The 19,410-nt window shown below is 40.5% G+C and overlaps 1 protein-coding gene across 3 annotated transcripts in view; it reads right to left on the reverse strand.

Moving 5' to 3' along the window:
• CTNND2 (catenin delta 2) overlaps nucleotides 1-19,410 on the reverse strand; it is a 930,783-nt gene that overhangs the window by 554,321 nt on the left and 357,052 nt on the right. The gene's annotated exons all lie outside the window — the stretch shown is intronic.

The following is a 19,410-nucleotide window of genomic DNA, read 5'->3' on the forward strand; positions in this document are numbered from 1 at the left end:
ACAAGGATGTTCACTACAGCCACTTCTACTCAACATGCTAATAGCAGTCCTGGCCAGAGTAATTAGTCAAGAAAAAGAAATAAGAGGCACTTAGATTGGAAAGGAAGAAATAAGACTATCTCTGTTCACAAATGATATGATCTTGCCTAAAGAAAATGCTAAGAATCCAGAAAAAACTTTTAGAACTGATAATTAAGTTCAGCCAGGTTGCAGGACATGAGATCAATATACAAAAAGTCATTTGCTTTTCTACACAATGGGTGATCTGAAGGTGAAATTAAGAACAAAATTCCACTTACAGTAGCATCAGAAAGAAAATATTTAGGAATAAATTTAGCAAAATAAGTGTAAAACCTACATTGTGAAAAAATTTTTTTAGTGTTGAAAGAAATCAAAGAAGATCTAAATAAATGTAAAGACATTCCATGTTCACAGATTGGAAATCATAATATTGTTAAGATGGCAATACTCTCCAAATTAACCTATAGATTCAACAAAATCTCTATCAAAATCTCAGCTGTTATTTTTCTTTCCTTGCAGAAATTAACAAGCTGGTCCTAAAATTCATATGAAGATGCAAGGGCATGGAGTAGTCAAACAAACTTAAAAAAGAAGAACAAATATGGAGAACTCATATTGCCCAGTTTCAAAACTGGGAAAGGCTACAGTAATCATGACAGTGATATACTGACATAATGGCAGATGTGTAAATCAATGGAATAAAGTTGAGAATCCAGAAACAAATCCTTAGATTTACAGTCAACTGATTTCTTCAATGATGACAAGAAAATTTAATGGAAAAATGATAGTCTTTTCAACAAACAGCCACATGCAAAAGAATGAAATTGGAGCCCTAACCTTACAACGTATACTAAAATTAACTCAAAATAGACCACAGACCTACATGTAAACATTAAAACTATAAAACTCTTAGAAGAAAATGCAGGAATAATTCTTCATGACTTTGAAGTAGGCAATGGTTTTCTTGGATATGACAAAAAAAAATGTAAGCAACAAAAAATAAAGCTAGATAAATTGGACTTCATCAAAATTAAAAATATTTGTGCTTCAAAGGACACTGTTAAGAATTTGAAATGAAAAACCACAGAATCTTAGGAAACATTTGCAACTCAACAATATGATGAAAAACCAATTTAAAAATGAGCACAGGATCCAAGCAGACATTTCTACAGAGAAGATATAAAAACGGCCAATAAGCAAATGGAAAGTTCCTCAATATTGCTAGTTATTTGGGACAATACAAATCAAAACCACAATGAGATACCACTTCACACCCACTAGGATGCTAAAATGAAATAAAAAGATAGATGGTATCACCTCACACTGGTCAGAATGGCCATCACCAAAAAGTCTACAAACAATAAATGCTGGAGAGGGTATGGAGAAAAGGGAACCCTCCTAACTGTTGATGGGAATGCAAACTGGTATAGCCACTATGGAGAACAGTATAGAGGTTCCTTAAAAAACTGAAAATAGAGCTACCATGTGATCCAGCAATCCCACTCCTGGGCATTTATCCAGAGAAAACCGTAAGTCAAACAGATACATGCACCCCGATGTTCACTGCAGCACTATTCACAATAACCAGGACATGGAAGCAACCTAAATGCCCATCAACAGAGAAATGTATATATGTGGTACATATATAAAATGGAATATTACTCAGCCATAAAAGAGAACAAAATAATGCCATTTGCAGCAACACGGATGGACCTAGAGATTCTCATACTGAGTGAAGTAAGTCAGACACAGAAACACAAATATCATATGATATTGCTTATATGTGGGATCTAAAAAAAGGCTACAAATGAACTTATCTACAAAACCAAAATAGAGTTACAGACATAGAAAATAAACTTATGGTTACAGGAGGGTAAGGGGGAAGGGATAAATTGGAGATTGGGATTGACACATACACACTACTATATATAAAATAGATAACTAATAAGGACCTACTACTGTATAGCACAGTGAACTCTACTCGATACTCTGTAATGGCCTATATGGGAAAAGAATCTAAAAAAGAGTGGATATATGTATCTGTATAACAGATTCACTTTGCTGTACACCTGAAACTAACACAACATTGTAAATCAATTATACCCCAATAAAAACTAAAAAAAAAAAGATAGATGCTAACAAGTATCGGCCAGAATGTTGAGAAATCTGAACCCTCATTCATTTGTTGTTGGGAATGTAAAATGGTGCTCTCACTTGGGAAAACAGTCTGGCGGTTCCTCAAATTATTAAAGATAGAGTTACCATATGACCCAGCAATTTCACTCTTAGACGTATACTCACAAAAAATGAAAGCACACCTCCACATAAAAACTTGTACATGAATGTTCTTGTAGCATTATTATAATAGCCAAAAAGTGAAAACAAATCAAACGTCCATCACTTGAAGAATGGATAAACAATGGGTGGTATATCCATACAATGGAGTATTCAGCCATAAACAGGAACGAAGTACCAATACATGTTACAAAATGAATGACCCTTGAAAACATTGTGCTAAGACAAAGAAATCAGTTACAAAAGGTCACACCCTGTATGATTCCATTTATATGAAAGGTCTAGAAGAAGCAAATACAGAGAGAGTCGATTCATGGCTAAGAGGGATAGGAGGAGAGGAGAATGAGGAATGATAGAAAACGGGTACCGGATTTCTTTGGGGGTTAATGAGAATGTTCTAGTATTAGATAGTGGTAATAATTGCACTACAGGGTGACTATATTAAAACTCACTGAAGTGTACATTTGAAAGTGTGGATTTCATGGCATGTGAACTTAATAAAGCTGTTATTAAAAAATCATCTTTACAGCAACAGAACCACTGCTTCTTTGGCATGGAGAATGTGCAACTATAGCTAAGATACTCATTTTCTGCTCATTGAAAAACTGTATAAATTGGGCCAGAGATGTTTTGGCTGCCATTAGAAAGTACTTAGAATGAAGACCAACTACTTGCACACTGGTATGAGCTGTGTTTGATATTTTCTTGCTTGCACTGTATCAATCTAATTACGCTGAGGCTTCTCTAGATAAGAAAGCCCTATGCTGAGCATTGGAAGGCCTTGCTTGCAATCGTCTGTCTGCTACCATATGATCATACCAAGGAACTCAAGCATTTCTGTTTGGAAGAGGGATTTTCTTTCACCATTCCTACCTCAAAAAGACGTTATAAATTCAAAACAAGATCTACTTAGGGGCTCCCCTGGTGGCGCAGTGGTTGAGAATCCACCTACCAATGCAGGGGACACGGGTTCCAGCCCTGGTCTGGGAAGATCCCACATGCCGCGGAGTAACTAGGCCCGTGAGCCACAATTACTGAGCCTGCGCGTCTGGAGCCTGTGCTCCGCAACAAGAGAGGCCCGCGCACCGCGATGAAGAGTGGCCCCCACTTGCCGCAACTGGAGAAAGCCCTCGCACAGAAACGAAGACCCAACATAGCCATAAAAAAAAAAAAAAAAAAAAAAAATCTACTTAGAGGCACTGTACTTTCACATAAATACAGTAACTGTAGTTATTAATGGTAATAACTATTACAGGTGTTGATGTTTATATTGTTAACTACCATCTACAATGAATCTTGCATATGAAATACATATTTCTTGGGCAGGTACATGATAATTACTTTCCAATATCAAAAGGAATTTCAATATTCCAGACATCAGGAAGTCTTAGTATCTGGATAAGCATACTTGACCATTGTAAGTTCCATATAAGATCTCTGTAGTACACACTGCTAAATACCCAGCACAAAATATATGCAAATCATGTGGATTATCTTCTTATGCCTTCAGTCACCAGCTTAACTTGATCTTCCATAATTTTACATCTACTTTGACTAAGATATAGACTTACTGATAAATCTAAGAAGAACACATAAAAAAAGTCAAGCCTTTACATCTATCCCCATTGAAATTAAATTACTTGCACACAAAATCAAGTTCAAGTAAACCTAGTATGCCTAAAATCTTGTATTTAAGAGAGGGGAACACTAATTTAAGTGATTTTATTACTTAAGCCATTTTAAGACAATATAATTTTACCCCCAAAACATCTACTGTTTCTTCTTCTTTTTTTTCTATGCCCCTCCCTACCTCCAAACACGTATACAAATGTAACTACATTGAAAGAAAAAAAGAAAACATTTAGCCCTCTGTGTCTTTCCTTAATAGGCGTTATTAAAATCATTATACAGATGAAGTAACTGAAGCCCATGAAGGCTAAGTGACTAGTACATTGTAACATGGCTCTCAACCACTGGAGACAGAACTGAACTCAGTCTAATTTTATAGACCCCATACTTGATCATTATTACATTCCTAACAGCAACCGTTTACTGCTTCTTTTTACAGCAAAACTTTTCAAAAGCTTCTACTTCTTTGGGTACTGTTCACCTACTAAGAACATTCATGCCTACCATTTCACTGAAACTGATCTGCCAGGGTCACCCATGACTTCCATGTTAGCCAAGCCAACAGTTCCTAGTCTTGATTCATCTTCCACACCTTCTAAGCAGCACTGAAATCCTCTCTTCTTGTCACCTATGACTTCAAGGTTCTTATACTTTGCTTTTCATTCTCTTCCGTGGGCTCTTTCTTCTGCTCAACTGCTAAATATTAGGGTGGTTCAGTCCTATACCATTGGCAACTTGGCTTCTGCATCTGCATTTTCAGAGGTGGACAGAAGATACTGTTTGAAATTATCTGGATTTTATTTCCTCGTTTACTGATTTATTGTCTCCCCACACTAGTACGTAAGATCCATGAGTCATGACACATAGGAAGTATTTAGTAAGTGTTTTCTAGATCAAAGGACAGATGGATGAACGGATGGATAGATGAATGGTGGGTGGATGGATGAATGGATGGATAGATGAATGGTGGGTAGATGGATGGATAGATGAATGGTGGGTGGATGGATGGATAGATGAATGGTGGGTGGATGGATGGATAGATTAATGGTGGGTGGATGGATGAACAGATGGATAGATGAATGGTGGGTGGATGGATGAATGGATGGATAGATGAATGGTGGGTGGATGGATGAATGGATGGATAGATGAATGGTGGGTGGATGGATGGATGGATGGATGGAAGGAGGGAAGGAAGAGAGTGCAGTGTGGGTATAAACTTTAATCTCTTCTTCCTGAAAAAACTGTGACCTGACCTGGTAAGGAGTGACCATAGAATATCTCTACTTTAAGGGCTCTCTTTTCTGACAAAGCTTGGGTGGGCTTTGTCTGAATTCCACTTCCTTGGCCAATCTGCATCAGAATTGTTGATTCCGAGTATTATCCTGACCTGTCTCTATTGAATCCTAAGATTGAAATAGATTAAAGTTGGACCAGTTCAGTTTGTGATACATGGTATGAGTATAAACTCTCCAGAAGGGAACTGTCATGCTGGATTTAACCACCCTCTCAACAAGCAGGGAAGCCAAAACTCAGAGAAGCAGAGTGAGGTCTGTACTAGGTCTAAAGTGAGTAAGCTCATAGTAGAATCCCTTTTACAGGTGTTTCTGAGAAACCTACAGTTTAGCATCAGGCCTTGATTTCTGTCATAGTGACTTGTCGCTCACAAGACACTCGAGGCTTTATTTAATTTCCTTAGAGTCCCGCCTGATGCTGTCTAGATTGACCTCAAAGTGTGGTCCTTCCAGTTTTGACGGCCTGCATCCAGTGTCAACTCATCAATCATCATGCTTCCGCTTTCCCCAGTCAGATGGGCAGAGCCGATCTCCAGCTGTTCCTCGGCAGCTTTTGTAGGAAGCTGTGTTATTTCATCTACCATATGCCAGAGCTCAGCACCTAGCAGTTTGCAATAAATAGACTTAATATAGTCAGGATTTCTGTTTAGGAGAAATGCTAATGATGATAATGATTTACATTTCACAAGGGAACAGTGTGATTCTCTGAACCTAAAGAAACAAATGAAAAGAAATGACTACTTTGTGCTATTTGGTTTATAGTTTACTGAATGCAATTTTCATTGTTCTCCTACTTTCTATATTTCCTATGTTAATTCACAGAGAAGTACAGGAGTCATCTGAATGCTCAAGCAGTTGATATACTTATTAACACTTAGAAATATAATAAATATTCATATCAAAGGAAAAATGACGTATCAAAGGCTCTTTTCAAAATTAAGATGGTCATACATTTTTAAGGCTATTTACCTTTCAATAGTACTTTTAATTTTGTCCCCTCCCCCAGCAATGGCAAGTCAAATAAATCCTATCTTAACATCAAGGTGCCTATCAAAGGACTCGTCTTTCTAATGGAGCCTTCCTTGATAACACTTGAGTAATTTATTTAATCTATCGAAGCTCTATTTCCTCATCATCATGCTTACAAAGGAATAATAATAGCTCTGACCTTTGTTCTGAATATTGAATGAAATAATCCAGGTAGCATATTTACTGCATGCTTGGTTCATAGTAAAGGCTCAACACACGTTTGCCATCGTCATCCTCATCACCATCACCACTCAACAAATACTTAATCAACACCTACTCTGAATTTCCTTAGCACTCTTCAAAGTAGTCTGCCACACGTTATGAGGATTCTGGTCCCAACCCAGCATCTGGCAGAAATTAAGCATTTAGTAAATGTATACGGAGTGTTGTTCATGTATCATCCTCTTCTGTAGTTCTGCTGAGATAAAGGTCACGCTGCATCCCTTCCAAGGCTGGATATAGTGTTAGGAACAGCAAACTCAACAGATACTCACTGAATGAAGAGTGCACAGCCAACGTTCAACAGCCATTGGGAAATGATGCAGAGACCTATGTATTCAATTACAGAGACAAGCGACACCAGATCCACTCTCAACAAGAATAATTTATAAACTCTTGTTTCTTGCTCCTTACTGTTAACTGATTACTTGTATAAGAACATTTCTGTAACCTATAGCGTCTACACAGCTGTCTGGGACCACCTTTACGTGGTGATACTAAAGCACAGAGAAGAAAGAGATCCATCTCACATCAAGCTGGCACACTGTGTGGTTATTGGCTATTAATTCTGGCATCAAAGAGTGTGAGAATTTAAAATATTAAATAGGTAGGTAGATATTAAATAGAGAGTAATCCATTTAATACCGTCACTGAAACAGATTTTTGAATGTGTGTGTGGCAATTATGATTGTAAATTTTGCATGACAGACATGAGGAAGGTACAATTTATTACTCAGCCTCCAGACTGGTTGGTTTAGTGGAAAGGGTCCTGGAGAGCAAGTCACAGGAATCCAGATGTCTAGTCTCAATTTCATGACTTTGGACATGTCACTTTACCTCCAGGACTGAAACCTGTCCGTTCCCTTCCAGCTGTAAAACTCTAAGTTTCAAATAATAACGGCGTCATCACAATCGGTGTTTTGTTAGTATCTGCCTCTGGAAGCACTGATACAGACGACAATCAACTCTATTTTCCACGTTAGAATTCAACATTCTATCCTGGCTCTATCTGCAGGGAGACAATATCAAATCAGCGCTCACAATGAGGATTTGTTGCAGCCAGCCAAGTCTTTCTCCATGTGAATGCGCATCTCACACAGTCCAAAGATATCATAAACCAATATTTCCCATTCATTCTGACCACAGCCTACTCATGACAAGATGGCAGACTGGGCCATAGCTGGTATCAGATCACATTACTCAGGACTAATTAAATCTCACTATCCCCTATAGACACAGGCACCATTCTTGGATAATAAAGGAGCAGACAGAAATGTCTGGACATTAGAAAAATTTGATACGATAAATACTGTCTCTATAAGCTACACATACACATATATTTTGGTACAGCAGCACACATAAATTTTAAATTACTTTAAAAATCAAGTTTCTGTGGGAAAACAAGGAAAATTTCAACATACATTGTCTAATATTTCTGATATCAAGAAGTTATAGTAGAGTGATGTGGCATGATTATATGCAATGGGCTGGCTTGCCATGTCATTGCTACTGAATACGTTGATTTAAAAAGAAAATTTCCGTGGTACTAATTTCACACATAGTCCACAAATACTGGCCATGTTCAGAGGTTAATACAGAACAAAATGATGAAGGTTAACAATTAGGTTTTCTCCAATGCTTGTTCCAGCTCTAAAGCAAATCATTTTACAATATCTGCAGCAATAAGTAGATGTGTTAACAGTGCTATTTTTAAATCACGTAAGATTACTTTTTATATTTGGTTTCTATTTTGGAGTTGTTTTTATGCCTTTGAAAATAATTTCCCAGTAGACATAAACGCCCAGAGTATATGTACTGAGGCATAGTTGCATAGCCATTAATCCCTCAACAATTAATGATCCTGAACTTCAGCATGCAGATCAGGAACTTCAATCCTATATTTATATTTTATCACTCTGTACCAGGATAATCTCAGACCCACAAAGGGGCATTTCTCAGGTGCCCACAGGTTTAGTGGCTCAGGTGCAAAGTACCATAGGCTGGAGTCCACATCTCTCTTTTTTTTTTTTTAAATTTTTAATTTAATTTAATTTAATTTTTTTAATCAGTCATCAATTTTATACACATCACTGTATACATGTCAATCCCAATCGCCCAATTCAGCACACCACCATCCCCACCCCACCGCAGTTTTCCCCCCTTGGTGTCCATACGTTTGTTCTCTACATCTGTGTCTCAACACATCTCGTGAGAGAGAAATTTGGGGTGAATACAGAATACAGAATAGTGAAAATGCCAGGGCATCACCAAGTGGAATATAATGACAAGAATGGACTGGTCTATGTGCTGGTGTCTGAAAGATCCAATGCATGGAGGGCTTCTTGAATCTTCTCTTTCTCTCTCTCTCCCTCTCTCTCCCCACTCTGGCTAGAATGCCTCCTCTTCACATATCCAAATCCTGCCCACCCTTTTTATTTAGGTCCAGTAATCCTACCCTTCATCAGCCCTCCTTGGACCTGGTCAGCACACACTGACCTCTCCTTGCTGTGCATGGCGGGGGTGGTGGGAACGCCTGCACCTCCCATTTTCCTTTCCTCCACTATCTGTCTGGTCTCCAATCCTCCACCCATGGACCCATAGCCCCGGGTCCTGGCGCTTTATCTATATTATTGTCACAGTGATTCTTCAGCTAATTAATCCCCTGATTATGCAAGTTCGGCCATGTTTCAAAAGTGATCCTCATAAATCATGATGGGCAGAAATGCTTGTTTAGAAGAAAAAAAAAAAAAATCCCTTCAGGGCCAGCTCCTTTTAGAACTGTCTCTGTTGAAGGTAAGATGACAGACAGGAGGAGCCATAAAGCCCCTGCTGGAATCTCTAATCCCCCAGCGCCCTGGCATCCCACCCACCCCCCCCGTGTACCCCACCCTGGACCTCTGCCTTCCCACGCCCCCTCTGCCCGCACACCCCCAATACCAGGCACTCAGTCACAAGTGTGCCCTTTCTCTTCCTACCAAAACAGAGTCATTTTAATGCTTTCCTTGACTTACTACACCCCAACTTCAACACAATCACACGAAAGCATTAAACCCAAAGTATTCTTGCTGTTAAGTTGCGGCATGAAAAGCTTTTGTTCTTTGGCGAACGTAATTTGAAGCATCAGCAAACAGAACAGTTTTATTGTTGTTTGGGGTCTAGAAGGACCACTGAAGCGATGCGCCAGTCCTTGCTGCTTTAATGGTGACAGTGACATGGCATGCACACAGAAAGCTGTGTTCACACATTTCTTTCCCCAACAAAGCCCTCTCCAAAAGGATTTTAGGTACTAGGAAGATTGGTGCTAGAGACGAATGGGGGGTTCGGGGGGGTGGAGAATAGCTTCTGTCTGCTTCTTAGCAAATTCCTGTCTCTAAAAAAGTCCATCTTTTCTATTTTCAACAAAGCACCTACACACCTCCACCAAGTTATTGCCCATAACACAATAAATATAGTATGAATGTTCTCTGGTGGCAACATACGCTGGGCCTTGCATCATACGTCCAATTATATATGGATAGTCAACTCATTTTGCAAAGCTTCTCTTTGTTTTCCATCATGTGAAGGAAGCAAACATTAAAAAAAAATATATATATATATATATATATATATATATATATATAAATGGTGTCCTTTTACTTGAATCCTTTAACTCTCATCCTTTATATGCTGTGTTCATTGATCCACAGCTTACAATTGTTTGTATGATATGATTTGACAAAGGAATTTCAACAGACTATTTAAGTAATTTTACCTAAGTTAGAAAGGCAGGTTGTCTAAAGAAGCTGAAAGTGGCTTTTGTGTTTATTAGAGATGGTCTTTCTGGGGACAGTGAGGAATACATCCAAGGTGCTAACTTCCTCAGGAGAAATGCACCAGTGAGGACTTTAGTGCTTTTAAACATGGTCAAACATCCACGTGGGAGTTATGTATCCAAGGAGATTTTTCACCCTCAGTTTAACTCACAGCACTCAGAGCACCATTATCAACAAGAAATGGTGACCGAATTATTAGTTGCCAATAATTGTTAAATTATCAACAGGAAACCACCTCTCCGTGTACACCTCCTTCACCAGGACGCTCCTGCCAACACATGTGATGTTTCAGAGTTAAAATGAACAGATGGTACACCAATAGATACACTGTCTTTTTATATTATGAATAAAATGTTCACATTAAAAACACATAATCATATTTGATTTTCCCAAAGAATTTAAGAAGGAGTTCAATTTAAACATTTTGATTTAAGATCTCAGGTTTTGCAGGTAAGGAGATCTAATTTTCTATCGCCTACCTGTGGGACACCAGAAATATCTAAAGCTGGAGGAAGAGCAGGACTGCCATGGACGGCACGCATCTCAGAAGGACTGTCCGTTACTACTGGCAGCAGCACGCTGCCTTGCTAGTAAAAGTGCTGACGTTTAGACCTCATCTGCAGGTGTTCACCACGCAGGCTGCACAAGGCTGTGCTTTCAGGTAAAATGAACCAGCCGACGTTTACCTATAGCTTGCTATATGCCTCTAAGCACGTTTAAACACTTCATATACATTTAATCCTCACAACAGCCTGCTCACTAGGAACTATCATTATCCCCATTTCAGACATAAGAAAACTAACGTGCAAAGTTAAAAACAGAAATACCATTGGAACCAGCAATGTCCACTTCCAGATATATTTTCAAAAAAAAAAAAAAAATGAAAGCAGGGATTCGAATTGATACTTGTATACCATGTTCAGAGTAGCATTATTCACCACAGCCAAAAGAGGAAAACAAACCAAACAGCCATCAGCAGATGAATGGATAAACATAATGTGGTCTATCCATACAGTGGAATATTATGCAGCCTTAAAAAGGAATGACATTCTGACGTAAGCTACAACATGCATGAAATGTGAAGACATGACGCTAAGTGAAATAAGGCAGACACAGAAGAACAAATCTTGTATGATTCCATTTACATGAGGTACCGACAAGAGTCAAACTCACAGAGGTACAAAGTAGAATAGAGGTTACTAGAGGCTGGGGAGAGGGGGAATGGGGAGTTATTATTTAATGGACACAGAGTTTCAGTTTTGGGTGATGAGAAAGTTCTAGAAACAGTGGTGATGGTTGCACAACGTCGTGCATGTACTTAATGATACTGAATTGCACACCTAAAATGGTTAAGATGATAGATTTTATGTTATTTATATTTTACCACCATGAAAGAAAAGAAAAAAAAATAAGGTACAAGTGCAGTGTCATGCTCTAAATCCTTGAGCCTGTACATGGCAGAGCTTGGCCTAGAGCTTAGGGGGTCTGGCACCAGAGGCCACATGTTAGCTACGTGGCTGCTGGATTCACATACCTGCACCCACATCTGCCATCGGTGCTAGTTGTGGGAACGCGCAGAGACGCTCGTGCGCAAGGCACATCGTGGCAGACCACAGCTCACACTGGCACACCTGCCAAGCCTCGACTAGACCCTGACAAGGCCGTCTGCCAGCCTGCCCGCGGCTCCCACTCTCCTTCGCGCACACCTCTGACCCACACTCGGCGTCTCCCAGCACCCTGCCTACCTCAGCTAACCGCCTACACCCTCTTCCCTTTATCTGCAGGTTCTCAAGATCACCTTTCCTATTTCCTGCATGTTTCACTTTGGATCAACTGAAGCACAGATGGGAGCTGTTCCATAGCCATCAATGTCTGTTCCACCAACATCTTCTACAACATTCCAGTGCACATCTCTCGGACTTTTTGTTTGTTTGTGACTCCAGTTACAGATTCTCACCAAGAATTCTGTGACCAGATAACACTCTTCTAAGCAACAACGTCACTGTATTTAACATTTCCTATAAACCTGTCTTCGAAATTTTACTGTGTCCTCTTAAAGAAGAGAGGGTGATTTTATGTTTTATTTTTCCCTCAGCACTTAACAGAGAACAGCGGACACAGAGACGTGCAATAAACACTTGCCTAACAAATGTCTTCGTAACAGACACACTAGGGAGTCATCGAGGTAACGGCAACAGTTTGTGACTTGGAGAGTGAGATGCATTACAGGTCTGGTGCATTTTCTTCTAAACAGAATTAAACAGATTTCTCAAGAAAAGTAAATAAACTTGAGTAACATCATAGTAACATAATAATATTAACAGGTTCAGTGAAAAAAAGAAAGCATGCCATATGAGCATCAGTATAAAGAGAGGCACATTTAAAAGCTCCCAGTGGACTTATCAATCATTGTCAATTTCACAGTCCCTCTCATACAGGGTTCAGAAAGAATGAACATATTGTTACTCCGGCAATTGTACTTGGTGTCAAATGACAACATCATCCATCAAGGAGGCATGGCGGTAAATTCAAGTGAAGCCTGCCTTGGGCTGTATGCACAGAGGCTTTTTGGAACACTGATTATTCTCAGAGCTTCAAAGCCATACTCTTAAAGAAGGACTGGCCAGCTTTTCATTTGTATGCTTACTTTGGGTTCATCAAGTAAAACACAGCAACGCATGAAATGAAGAGAATCTTTTCCCAACGATTCACTTAAAAATGAAATGTCTTACTAAATATATTCAAGAGTTAGTCCTCCACCTCCCTGGAGGTTTTAGAAAGTCAAAGTAATTGAAATGTATCAGAGGGATGAGGACAGCCCCGACTAGAATGGGAATCAAGGTCCCTTGGAAACCACTAAAAGAGGGGTGCAGGATCGGGGTCTGGTACCAGATTCTGAGCACGGCCAAGGTCCTCACAACTCCGTCCCAAATGGCCAGATGCACACCGACGCCAAAAAACCCCTCCCAACTCAGCCTGGCCCTACCTCAGGGCAGATGACCATTCCCAGGTGAGCACCTGGGGCAGGGTCTGGACCAGGCCACACAGGATGTGAGCACCCACGAACTTGCTGAATAGAATAAGGCAGTCAGGTGTGGCAGGACTTTCTTTGAATTAATCCCCATCTAGCCTGATTTTAGTGGGGACACCAAGCTGCTTATCATCAACATGGAGGTGGCCCCCATGGCCCCTGGGACCAGGCAGAGCTGCCTGCGGTCGGCAGTTTATGTCAGCGGCTTCAGGGGACACACCTGAGTCTCCGATCCTCTAACAGGAGGCAGCAGGCCTGTGCTGACATCAGTGGGGTGATGAAAATATCGGGGAAGAGAAACCCCAGGCTCACACTGTGCTAAACTTTGGTAAATGAACGCTTGCAGTAAATGGCAATGAGCAAAACAAGGGTGCTTGGGCACATCTGCATTACTTACTGAGAGGTCTGGAGGAGTAAAGGTTGCTTATCCTTGGTCGAAAGGTCATGGAAATCAAGGTCTGACCCAAGGCAGTGCTGTTTCCATCCTACTAAGAGGTCTTCCCAAATCAAAGTGGGAATGCTAATTATATATACCCTGCCCAGGGATGGAACAATGCTTAGCTTGAATGTTCTATCAAGTATGTAAAAACAGGTTTTTTGTTTGTTTGGTTTTTAAACAGAGATATCATTATGTTTGGGAATGCTAATAAACGGATTATCCAATTTCTATTAAAAAATCAAATGCTCTGTAAATCCAAAATCTTCTTTCAATGAAATACATTTTATTTGTAGATATTCAAAAAAGGCGACGAAAAAAGGGAAATTCTTCCATAGTTCATAAATAAGAAATATATACTATGGTTCTACATAACCTGAGCCATCTCTGATCTATTTTTAACTCTGCTTTCGTGTTCCAGAGAAACTCACAGGGAAAAAATGATTCAATAAAAAGCAATATCCTCATGGGAGCATAATCAAATAAAGCTTAGTTTGGAAATATGTTTTGTAGTCTCCTAAATACAAAGCATGTGATGGATTTACTAGATTTTCAGCAAAACTATGACTATGAATGGGAACTTCCAAGTAACCCAAGATTATGCAGATAGCTTAAGCTTTATTCAGAGCAAAATTTCACACAGATTTAGAAATATTTTCATAAAAAAGGGCTGTAAAGAGATTAATCATCCTTCAAACAATCTAAAATCATGGATTTAAAAGATCTTGCTTTGGTTTATTGTCTTCAAAAATTACTCAGAACAATATGCACTTAGGTATCTAGAACAGAATTATCAAAATCCTTTTGTACTGATTACTCTACCATCCCTACATTATTTAGAAATAATAATTTACCTTGAAAATTGCATACTATATGCTATGAGATTGCTTTTTAAGCTGTATGCTTTCCAGAGCTTTAAGCTATACTGTACCCTGAAGTCAGCTTAGTTTCAGCTACCAAAATGTTTCTACTAAACGGGCATCCCAGATTTTCCTTGAGTACAATAGTTCCTTTGGTTTTTCACTCTCTAAGTGTCCACCTCAAACTTTTCATTATCAAAGAAGTTGTTATAATTCTAGCTGAGAAGCAAGTATGAGGTGAGGATTCCAGAAAGGTGTATAATCTCTGTACACATAATGAAAACAACAATTGAAAGATTCTTTTGGTAAATATCAATAGAAATGGGTAGGAGAGGAATAATCCTGTCCCACCCACGTGGTTTAAAAGAATCCAGTTTTAGACCCCTTTTGGCATCATTGCCCAGTAGATACAAAAGTCACACAGCCTGAGTTTGTGGCTTCGGGGAGTTCCTTCCCCACTCTGCTTTTAGGCCCTGGGGCCAGCACTTCCCAGGAGAAAGCTGAAGTTCACTCCAAGATGGACACAGCAGCATTTCCATGGCCAATCTCCAATCAGTCCAGGAGACAGAGTCCTCTGCAGCTGGGGAGATGTGGGACCTACAAGACTTCGGACCTCAAGCCCTGAGCACTGCACCCAAAGTTCTAGAGTCCAGGATTTTCCAGAATCTGACACCCTGTCACACAAGGGTGGCAGGGCCTTGCCAACATTTCTAACCATATATATAACTTGACCCTGCTCATCTCATCCATGACTACATGTCTCTAGCACCCCTTCTGCATTGGCAGAACCCATTGGTGTAGATCTTGGTATCCATTTTTGAAGGGCCCAGTGACCATACCTAGATTATGGACTCCTGATTGGGATTCTCAACTGCTAATCATCCATGCCTAGGGTGAAAAGTAATGTTAAATTGCAAACACACACATTTCACACTGAACTATCTTTAAAATAAATTACTCTCTGGACAATGTAACACATCCTGCAGACATAACCATCATTACAGGCTTACTCCACTGGTGGGACAGGAAGTGATGGCAAAAGTTATTAGCTTATTAGAACCACTAATTCTGAATTTACAAAAAGGGCCTAATCCAGTGTGGTCAGGCTAAAGTAGATGAGACAGTTGTTTCCAAAAAAGCAAGGCTGGCCAAGGAAAATAGGAATAGGGGCATGGCAACAGGTCAAGTACGGGAACAAAAGCAAACAAGAGGGGAGTATATCAACGAATCAAATCTATGCAGGTAAGGGAAGAGGACATGGAGGATGGTAGGAGACCTTGGCTCACAGGGGTGAACTCAAAAAGCTAGGGTGAGCCACTGCCATGGGGGATTTTTACCACAAGGTTATTATTAAAGCTGGAGAACTCAGAAAAGAACAAAATAAAAACCACCCAAAGACAACACTCATCCTTTTGTTATATGATTTTCCAAGCTTCTTTCCTACGAATATTTTTACACAGTTGAAACACTGCACATACGAATTTATTTATCTTTTAAAAATTTGTATTGTACTTGCTTTACAATGTTGTGTTAGTTTCTACTGTACAGCAAAGTGAATCAGTTATACATATACATCTATCCCCTCTTTTTTTGGATTTCCTTCCCATTTAGGTCACCACATAGGAATTTATATTCTGCTGTTGTCACCAAAGATTACAATTAATGCCATTTAACAATGATTTTCATCATTGATTTGCTTGTCCACTAAATCAGGTCCAGTGACGTTATTACAAGACCTACTGACTGGGGTGGGTGCTATGATCAGATCCCTCCCAGGAAGGAAGGATCTATTCCCCCAGCTGCCAGACAACCCTCAGCTCTCAGCCCCCTGGGCTGTGGCTCAGCCCAAGAATCAAGCTCCCTTCCCCTCCAGAGCAGCCTACAACCCTTGACTGGTTGGTTGTGAGGATATGTAGGCCCAGCCCCCTTGCCCCAAGCAAGCCCTGCAGCTCTTCTGTAGGTCAGCTAGCGCCTCTGTTGTGACTGTACCACAGCCCAACTTCTCCCTCTGTCCTGTCCAGTGTCCTGTTCCCTCCCCTTCCCTTCCCTTGAGCAGTGCTGACCCCAAGAGCACCCCAGGAAGCCTCCTGTATGCTATTTTTCATGTCAGAGTCAGCTTCCTGGGGAACCCGGCCTGAAAGACGAGCATTTATTAGGGACGTAAGCTCTTTAATCTCCAACTATTTTTGAGACAGCATTCTACAAGACAATTTCAATCTCAAAATTTTAAAATACCTACTCAAAAGGATATTTAAGACCTTTGAACTAAAAAGCAAATTTTATTGAGCTATTGAGCACCAATGCAGGGTATCCACCTTGCCAGGGGCTGAAAATATTAAAACAAACATAGTCCTTGCTCTGTAGATCCTATGGAGATTACTGATATGTGTGTGTGTGTATTGTACGTACGTATGTGAGTTGGGGTGAAGAGTCTACAGAGAACAGAACTATTGACAATATGGTATGAAACTGATGAAATTAATGGGAAATAAGAAAACCACCGTGTATAAAAATATTTTGTTCTATCATTTCAAATTATTTCTATATATTCAAAATAGAAAAAAAATCATGCTAGCTCAGGAAATAAACTTTAAGCACTACTTCACAGAGTAAATGCTGAGGATGCTGGATGAGTTGGATGCTGGCTTCCAAAGCCACCCAAGGCTCGCTTGTTGTTCTCTTATGACAGGAAAAAAAAAAAAAAAAAGAGGGAGGGGGATAGCAAAGCATTTGAAGTAGTCATTTTGCGTAAAAGGAGAATGCAAGTCAGAGAAAAAGAGGAAATTATGTGAGCAATTAATGCCTCTTTATGAAATGATAAGGCAATTAGTGGAAACACCAGCCACTAGTGTTCACGGTGAAGTGCAGCCCCAGGGGGCCCGAGGAGGGGAAAGGAGGAAATGCAGGTTCATCACAAAGACGCTCAGAGCTAACAGCAGTCTAGGAGAGCTCACATCTCATGCCTAAGAGTCACCATCTTTGCTAAAAATATGGAATTGACATGAATTCTCGCATCAAATGCAAGACTTTTAATGCCTAAATGGATAAGCATTTTTAATAGGGAACAACATGATCGGCCGTGCTTACATGTATATAAAAGCCCTCAACAGCCCTGCAAAAATCATACTCAGGAACAGTCTGGGAAGTCTCAAGGGGACTTGACCTCAGGACTCCTTCCACCTGGGATGGGACTTGCTGGTCCACAGCTGCCAAAGGAGAACACATGTTTCCAGCAGATCCACTGGGAATCACGAGGAAAAGCTGCCGGGACCTCAGGCCATCAGCACCCTTTAGCCCTGACCAAAACACAGAGGTCCAGCAGGAGCCGGGAGGCTGAGCCCTGGCTTCCAAGACAACTCCAGCTCTCCTGGGGGACCAGGAAGCTTCCCTTCTGGGCAAAGGCCTCCCCTCCCCACGTCAACATCTTCTCAAGCCCTGTTGTGTATTGACATCACCCCAGAGCCTTGAGATTCTGTGTGTCTGACAAGCTCCCAAGAGATGATATTCCTGAGCCCCGGGCACCTCACTTTGAAAGCCAGGCTTGGGGATCTAGACTGTGGGGGGAGGGGAAGCTTGCCATCATTACTGGGAGCTGCGTTCACTGCACACCAGCTTCTGAACTGCAGTGAATTTTACAGGATCATTTTATCGAACACTTCCTCCCCTTAGTGCCCCTCCCCCGCAATCAACATCCATCCTTTTCTTCTCCCCTTTTATACTGTTTCTATTTTGTAAACCATTTCCCCTTCCTTAATTACCTTGATGAGCAGGAACATCTTGTGGAAAAACTGAAAACCCCAAGTGTAACAGGGACGAGTTAAATCGGACTCCATGCTGGATCTGTTTCTTTGACTTTAACCTTTGTTCTTCCTTGCTTTTGTTATTATAATCACACGTGATGTCCTGCCTCGGGGAACCCTGCACCTCTGCCTGAGTGTCAAAGTGCCTCTGTTCAGCTCCTAAAGGAGACAACCTGACCCTGCCCACCTGTGGACGGCTGCAAGAAAGAAGAAATTAACACATCCCCTCCCTGAGGCTGGCCATTCCGGGAGATGTTTTGCAAGACTGATGGCCCTTTTTTACTTTACTTCCTCCCTGCCTCTCCCTCTCTGATTCTGTAAAAGAAACTGGCAACCAGACCCCGATAAGATGGTTTTGGGGGACCCTAGTCCTCCATCTTCTCGGTCTGCCGGCTTCCGAATAAAGTCCTATTCCTTGCCTCAGCACCTCGTCTCATGATCTATTGGCCTGTCTTGCGCTGAGGAGAGCGAGCTTGGACTCGTAACACAAAGCTGTTGCAAATACCTGCAACCGCCATAGCTTCCCAGGCTTGGGAGGGACTAGAGTCCCATTTTCTTGGAAGGAGTTAGGAAACGATGTAGCTCATAGGGGTCGGAGGCCGAGAGACCCCAGGGCTGATTCTCTGCCGCAGTCCTGGCACCATGCTTTATTTATTTAGATGCTGGGTTTTTTTTGTTTTTTTGTTTTTAAATTTTGTTGAAATATAGTTGGTTTACAATGTTGTGTTAGTTTCAGGTGTACAGCAAAATGATTCAGTTTTATACACACACATATACATATATCTATTCTTTTTTTTAGATTCTTTTCCATCATAGGTTATTACCAGATATTGAGTATAGTTCCCTCTGCTACACAGGAGGTCTTTGTTGCTTACCTATTTTATATATAGTAGTGTATAAATTTTAATTGCCAACTTACTAATTTATCCCTCCCCCCTTCCCCTTTGGTAACCATAAGTTTGTTTTCTATGTCTGTGAGTCCATTT

The sequence above is a fragment of the Balaenoptera musculus genome, chromosome 3 (genome assembly GCF_009873245.2).
Source record: "Balaenoptera musculus isolate JJ_BM4_2016_0621 chromosome 3, mBalMus1.pri.v3, whole genome shotgun sequence".
Classification (NCBI taxonomy): Eukaryota; Metazoa; Chordata; class Mammalia; order Artiodactyla; family Balaenopteridae; genus Balaenoptera; species Balaenoptera musculus.